Raw genomic sequence first — 8,133 nt, 5'->3', positions numbered from 1 at the left:
GGGAGCTGGAACTGGTTCTAAATGGCACAGTAGATTTGTGGAACCTCTTCTATAGAAGAGGTTAGAACTGGCAGGAACCCACCCCTGCTGAAGGTGCCCAGTGAGCGGGGGGAATGTTGCCCGTCTGCCCCCTCCCAAAGCAGCTTCGCAGGTTTTCAAGTGGCAAGATCCGGAGCTTCCGGTAAGATGCACATCTTGTGGCCCGGATCACCCTATCCCCTGCCCCACCTGCCACCCCCAAATTGTACCTCACTGTGAGTGTCTCTCAGCCGTTGTGTGCAGGGAAAATGCTTGAACAGAAAAGAAAAACTTCCCAAGACTGCAAGAAGCTGTTATTTGCCTCGCACTCACGAGAAATTTTTCTTTACTGTGCAAAATTTTTCCTTGCACACAACAGCTGTGGGACACAATTTGGGTTCACCCCCCACCCCAAGGCCCTCCTGCCTGCTTGCCCAGTGCTCACTCAGCCACCCCCTCCAATCCCCTGGCTGGATGCAGCCACTCACCGGCGATTGGAAACCGAGGTCGTTCACCGCCTGTTTGCCCAGCGCTCACTCAGAGACCTTCTAGTTCCTACCCACCCAGCCCCTCCCCAACATCCCCTGCCTGGGCGCAGCCACTTCTGGTTCCATCACTGGAGGCTTTTAAAAGGGAGAACTTTTTGGTGTCCGGCTGGCAAAGAAAGCTGTCAGCCATGACCGGCATCGCTGTGGATCCCGTCGGCTGGATGGGCAAAGGAAGTGGGTGGGTGGGGCAAGCATGGTAGAGATGGGCGGGATGAGAGAGAGAGAGAGAGCAGTGACTGGGTGGGGGGGAGCGAGCGGGCCCAGGCCAGGGGACTGTACTGGTATGGGAGCATGTCCAGGCCATCGGAGCTATCAGTCCTCTAACATATGGCCAATTTCTACTACCTATTTAACTGGACCGGCAGGAACCCACCTCTGTTCCCATTGTTTCTACCTACCTGGAAAAACATGGCAGAGTTTGTATCCTTTACATTTCTCAATTAAACAAAATTATCTGTTGGACCCATCTATTTGTCACGACATTTATCCTGTAGAACACGGGTGTCAAACTCCTGGCCTGCAGGTCGGATGCGTCACACACTGGCCACTCGCATACCAGTTTAATGAAGGGGGGGAAAGACGCAATACATTTTGTGATGCCGCCGTGGTGATACAAGTTTTGACACCCCTGCTCTAGAATGTAGTTGCCACCCTGATGGTATTCCAGAAGACCTTGAAAACATGGCTGTTCTCCTTTACTTTAGAATTTAGAATTTATAGACCGCCCCCTCTCCCCGCCCCCTCTCCTAAGTCTTGGGGAAGGTTTATAGAATTTATAGACCGCCCCCTCTCCCCGCCCCCTCTCCTAAGTCTTGGGGAAGGTTGGCTATCACTGGTGGGATTCAAAAATGTTTACTACCGGTTCTGTGGGCGTGGCTTAGTGGACATGGCTTGGTGGGCGTGGCTTGGTGGGTGTATCAGGGGAAGGATACTGTAAAATCTCCATTCCCTCCCAATCAGCTGGGACTCGGGAGGCAGAGAATAGATGGGGATGGGGCCAGTCAGAGGTGGTATTTACCAGTTCTCCGAACTACTCAAAGTTTCCGCTACCAGTTCTCCAGAACTGGTCAGAACCTGCTGAATACCCCCTCTGTCGGCTATGGTCCCCTGTTTAGATGCATTTCTAGTATATAGAGGGCATTGTGCAATTATATTTTGTAATCTATCATTTTATTTTACATTGTGAGCTGCCCAAAGTCCCTTTAAAGTCCAGTGATGTCTAAATAATGAAATAAATCATGTTTAAACATGGGAAGCAGAAAACATCCTACTCGTCTTTGAGTAGCCCTTCAAATGTTTCAGAGTTATACAAAAAAAAAAAAATACACACACACAAAATCTCATTTTGCAAGAACATTAGTTAAGAATATTTGTTAAGTTCAGCAACAGATAGTCATACAATGCCCCAAACTGCATAATAAACACCTTAGTAATTAGTGTTATCTATCCATGCATGTATATTTCCTGCAAAGTTCCAAAGTAATGTGGAAAACCACATTACTCTATCCCAGGGTTTCTTAACTACAACAACTTTAAAATGTTACATACTACCTGGGAAATTCACATCTAAAAGTTGCTGAAATTGGCAAATATTACTCTATGCTACATAGGGATCCTATCCTATCTTTCTCTGCCTTTGGGGGAAATTAATATTGTTAATTATAGAATGTGATTGGAAAGATTCAAATTCAATCCCACCATGAATTGATTAGGTAATCCTGGACCAGTCAATTTTTCTCGGCTTCACCTACATTACAAGGCTGTTACAAAGATGATAAGGGAGGTATGGAGAAAAATATGCATACTACTCAACACTTCTTGGAAGAAGCATAGGAAAAATATAACATGTAACAAAAATATAATGCAGATTGTGTTAATAATGGTATGGGAACAGGAAGAAATTGTGTCCATTTTTGTTGTACTGTGTGATTTTGCTGTGGCTATTCTTGTATTCCTTACATCATGGAATGTTATCACAGTCAGAACAATTTTGCAGCACGGATGCTAAAGCTGTTTATGATCAGCTGTTGAGATTCAAATACCATTGCTGAGTTTCAGCTACATCAGCAAGAAATTCAGAAACAAGCTGGTCGTCGTCCCCCCCTGAATTAGAGGTTATATTAAAGTTCTATAAACAGAACTCCTGGTGCATTTTTCTTTCTTCAAATAAATGTTTTTGGGCAGAGAATGCAGTGTCACCATATAAATCAAATATGTTGCACAAAAACATTTATTTGTCATTATTGTAAACCATTTTTAAACAATTGCAAATTTGAATGTGGAGAGCAACTGGAAGTAATTTACAATCAATTAAATTTGGGAACTTTAATCCTTACCCTTCCCTACAGCAATTCCATATTCCTCAAGGGATTAGTAGTCAGGGATGAGGCAACAAAGTAATGAAAAAGAAACTGCTGAAACTTGAACCTGGAAATCATGAATCCTTTAAAAAATATCTGATAATGTATCTATATCATCTTCAACAAAAGAGAAGGCACTTGTTGACTAAAAAATACAATGGACTGAGCAGAAGTGGTAATCACTTGCCTTACCTAGCGGTTCGCAAATATGAGCATGCTTTGTCTGCGCATGCACTCCGCCTTCTGCGCATGGGCTTTGCCTAAAAAAAGTGGCCTAAATGGGATGCCGTAGAACCGGGGTGGGTAGGCAGGGCCATTTTAACGCACCATGTATTAAAATTCATACATGCATATGCCACCTTTTTCTGCAAGCTGAAATGGCAAATATCAGGATTTCCCCAAAAACGTATTTCAGCAAATTCTGTATGACAGACGAGTTAAAAGTGAATAACTGATTAAATGCTACCTCACAAGTTCCATGGCCGAACAAAGATTTAAACTTGGATTTGTCCATCCACATGCAATTCCTCAGCTGCTAAAAAGCCGGACCGGTTACCTCTTAATAAATGCTGATAAACAGAGATTCAGGATTAACATGTTAATTCTATCACAGTGTTGTGACTGGAAGACCAAGTAAGAATTTGTGGATCACAGTAGTAAATTATAATGCTATAATAAGTATGTCAGTTTCAAAGACACCACAAAACTTTTAGTTTTTTCTGCAGAATAACTATAACAAAGATCACTGTCTATAGAGTGTAGAACTGAAAAGTCTTTGCAATTTATATCTCTCTATCACCAGTTCTTGAAAGTGATCAGTTGAAACCTAGTAATCTTGTCAGGGAGCACAATCGAACAATATATTTTGAGATAGAGAATGGCCCATGAGGATCACAATCTGCTAGTGGAGAGGAAAAGTAGCAGAGATGGGCTGCACATACATCGATAACTGGTTTGTCAGAAATGTGAGTGTGTGCGCATGCATGCTCACTACACTCAAACATGTGCCTTCCTCGCTGTTGAACGGCTTCAAACACACAACTAAGTATCTCAGGCAGCCACGGTGAGTAGAGCAGGCGAGGTGCAGCAATCAGCTGGGCTGCGCAGGCAGGGAACAAAGCCAGAAAGTGAGATAAATGGGACAGACTAGCACCGGGGTGAGTGGTGATTGGAACTACCAGTTCAGGCGACCAGGCAGCAGCCCACCACTGAAAAGTAGGGGAGGTAAGTTAACTTTAAGAGATGTGGACTGAGATCACTTCCGGTTCCCGGAGGCGACGGACGTTGCCATTTGCTGCTCGTCTCTCCGGTGGGCTCCTTTAAGGAGCACAAGGGGTCTTGGAGGGACCACCTGCCATAGGGCGGCTTGATGGAGCCCCCAGAAGCAGCGGCAGCTATCGGGGGGTTTCCAGTCTCGCCCCTGGAGTCGGGGAGCGAAGGGGGGTGCATGGCGTAGCTGTCAGCTGCCTGCGCCTTCGCTGAATAGATTCCGGAAGGAAATAATCAATCAGAAGTTGCAGTGAAGTGCTGGAGGTGAGAAGTTTGCCCTAATCTCTTTTAACACCATTTAATGGATGAGCAACAGCTACTTGCAAGTTGTGGATTCAATCTATTTGAAGTTGCAAGATTGGAGGGTTTTTTTTTTACCCCCCTTGGTTAAAGCGGCATTTGAACTATCTCACGATCTTGGAATGGAGTGAGAGAGTAAAACGTTGAATTACCCACTTGTACTAACTATGAGAAAGATTTACATCACAATTGCAAGAAGTGATTCCTGAGCTGTTTTAAAAGCCTTATGGAAGCTTTAAATGCTTTGCTCCCTGGTTCCCTGTGAGAGGCAGAGCCAAGATGGCTCACTTCCTTCTTCTACTTCGCTCTAATAAATGAAACTAGCCTTTTGAAACTACCTTTGAAGAAATTTCTGGCTTTATATTACTATTACCTCCCGAAGGACTTCTGGAGCCTCCCCTGTTTTATGGTCTTTCAGGATTTGGATTATTTGACTCTCTTCTTCTGGCTTGGAACTGTGACTGAGAATTAACATTCACTTCTGGGCCTGTCTGCCCCCTTGGTATCACCCAACTGCGCACTCCACATACGCCATTTCTTCTGTATAAGGATTTACACTTATCCCTGAGCTTAACAAATGGGGCCCAAAAACCACCGCCGGAGAAGGCAGCCTCAGCGCCTGCCTCCTCTGCATCCAGCCCAATGACCCAACAGACAAAAACTATCATTCTTACAACAAGAAGTGGCTGGAGAGAGCACAAAGGACTTATCAGTTGCCCAAATGTTTCAGGCTATTATGAAGGGACAGGAAGAACTGAAAAAAGAACTGACAGATTTTAGGGAGCAGCTCAGAGATGCACAGCAGCAAACAATAGAAAATAAGCAGAGGATTGGAGTACTGGAGGAGGACATGGTTGGGCTGAAGGAGGGGGTGAAGGCAACTCAGAAGGGGAATAGAGAACTGGAAAACCTCATGGTAAAGATGGAACTTGAAAGAGTGTCCCTTTTTCTCAGATTCCAGAGCCTACCCGAGACAGAAGATGAAGACCTTAAGGATGTTATGTGTATAATCTTAGCAGAATACATTAAGAGAGATAAAGAACAGTTGTGGTGGGATATGGACCTGGTTTATAGAATCAATTCAGAATATGCCAGAACACATAATGTTCCAAGGGAAATCCATGTTAAATTTCTTAGGAAGACCACGAGGGATGAGGTTTTGGGAGCCCAAAGGGGGGACCACTAAAATATAAAGATAAAGAAATTGCCATTCTTAAACAAATTCCGAAAAAAATAAGAGAAAAGAGGAGGAAGTATTCCTCCTTATCAAAGAAATTATATAATAAAGGAATTTGGTTTAGATAGTTATTGCCAGAAGGAATGTTGATTTTCTGGGAGGGAAATAGAATTAGAATTAATTCAGTTGTGGAGGCAGAGGCCTTCATGAAAAAACACACTTCCCTCCTAGAGGATGAAACTATAAGAGGTAGTGAAAAAGGTGATAATATAAAAGATATGAGGGAGGGAGAGGCTGCGGCTCCGCCAGGGGACAAGGGGGAGGGAGCAATACTGAAAAGACTCAGGTCACAAAAATAAATGTATTTGAAATATTATTGTAATTGTTGATATATTAGAAAGTGGTAAAAGAGATGATTGAACACATGGTTGATACAATGTATAATAAGATGCTGTTTTTGCTTATCTTTTATCTTTTGTTTTTCTTTCTGTAAAAGTTGTGAGATTTGGGGAGATTTCTACTTTCAGCACGATGTAGCTGCCAAAAAAATTTGTATATCCACCTACCCTTCCCTATAAATGTTTAAAAACCAATAAAATTCTTTTTTTAAAAAAAAGAGATGTGGACTTCAAGTGTCAGAATTCTCAGGGACTTAGAACTCAGAACTCCCAGGAGTCCACATCTCTTAAAGTTGCCAAGGTTGATAAATACTGCCCCAACAGATTATCACTGTTTTTACTTTTGATGTATTCTCTGGTAACTTCTGAAAAATCTCTCTTCAAAGGGCCAAACTGGTAATAACCAAATGTTGTTAAAGCAAGGAGAAAAAATGAGATACCAAGAGAATAGTTGTGAACTCTAGATACTATAGATCAGGGGTGTCCAAACTTGGCAACTTTAAGACTTGTGGACTTCAACTCCCAGAATTCCCCAGCCAGCTCTGCTGGCTGGGGAATTCTGGGAGTTGAAGTCCACAAGTCTTAAGGTTGCCAAGTTTGGACACCCCCTGCTATAGATAATTGCAATGCTATGTGTCATACATATCTAACAGAAGAAACTTCACAGAATTTAGTGGAGTTTATTCCCAGGCAGCTAACCCTCTCCAATAGTCCTTTAAAAATGGTATCTTGCTATTAAAATTTACTTTCATTCATCTGAAGTTCTATCTTTACTCTATTTAATGGGTGTTAAATAGCAGCTGAAATAATCTCTCTCCCCAGAATTCCTTAACTTGGGACTCCTGAAGGTTTTTTTTTAACCTCACCCAATTTATTGACACAATTCCTTCCCCGATCCCCCCAGGATTACTATGTTTCTGAAAATAACATGCGTGGAACAGCTGGGTAGACCAAGAATGTCTTGAATGTATGTAGCATGATTCCCAAGATCAGGCTAAAGCTGCTCGCTCATCCCCACCATCCTTTTTTCTCCTGGATTTCTTTTTCTTCCCATATCAAGCAGCTGTTTGGAAAATCAAAATATAAATCAATATTAAACTATAAATCAATCAATCAATTTTAAATAATAATTTCATGTTTCAGTCTTGAAATAATACTTGCTTAAGATTTGTCCTGAAGATAACTGAATGTTTTCAGGTCAGCAGCATATTAAATAAGATTTGGAGATGCTGAAAAGGCTTATACAATCATAATATACAACCATCGTAAATTACTAGATTGGCTTCTCAAAAATGCTAGCCATTAATCATGGTTTACTAAATTGAACTATGGTTTACTAAACTAATACCATTTGTTTATAAAACATATTCAATTACATACCTAAGTGTCTATGGTGATTCTCAGTCATCCAGGTCATAGTTGTCCCAAAGGTGTTTTTTCAAGAGGCAACTGGACTTTCTGGTTTTTCTTTGAAGATGTTTTGCTTCTCGTCCAGCTCTTTCAGCTCTGACTGGATAGTGGGGAATGTAAGAATTTATACTCCTTGCAGAGAATTGTTCATTTGCATTCTTTTAGAGAGTTGTTGCCTTTGAACTATGGTGCTGGAGAAGACTCCTGCGAATCCCTTGGACTGCAAGGCGATCAAACCGGTCAGTCCTACAGATCAATCCTGACTGCTCTTTGGATCCTGAAGATGAAACTCAAATACTTTGCCCACCTAATGAGAACGAAGGACTCACTGGAGAAGAGCCTAATGCTGGGAAAGATTGAGGGCAAAAGAATAAGGGGAAAACAGAGAATGAGATGACTGGATGGAGTCACCAAAGCAGTCGGCATAAGATTAAATAAACTCTGGGGGATGTTAGAGGACAGGAAGGCCTGGAGGAATGTTGTCCATGGGGTCGCGATGGGTTGGACACAACTTCACAACTAAACAACAAGAGAGTTGTTGAGGCCTCTTGGAGGTTTATTTGTGTCCTCAGGGACACTTGAGTAGTGCAAATGGGTGTGGAGCAGTGGTGGGTTCTGGATCCCGTCGCAACCTGTATGCTGTGATGGGGCCG

The sequence above is a fragment of the Natrix helvetica genome, assembly GCF_964273705.1.
Source record: "Natrix helvetica genome assembly, chromosome: 4".
Taxonomy (NCBI): domain Eukaryota; kingdom Metazoa; phylum Chordata; class Lepidosauria; order Squamata; family Natricidae; genus Natrix; species Natrix helvetica.
The sequence above is the reverse complement of the archived record's forward strand: the minus strand, read 5'-3'. Positions refer to the sequence as shown.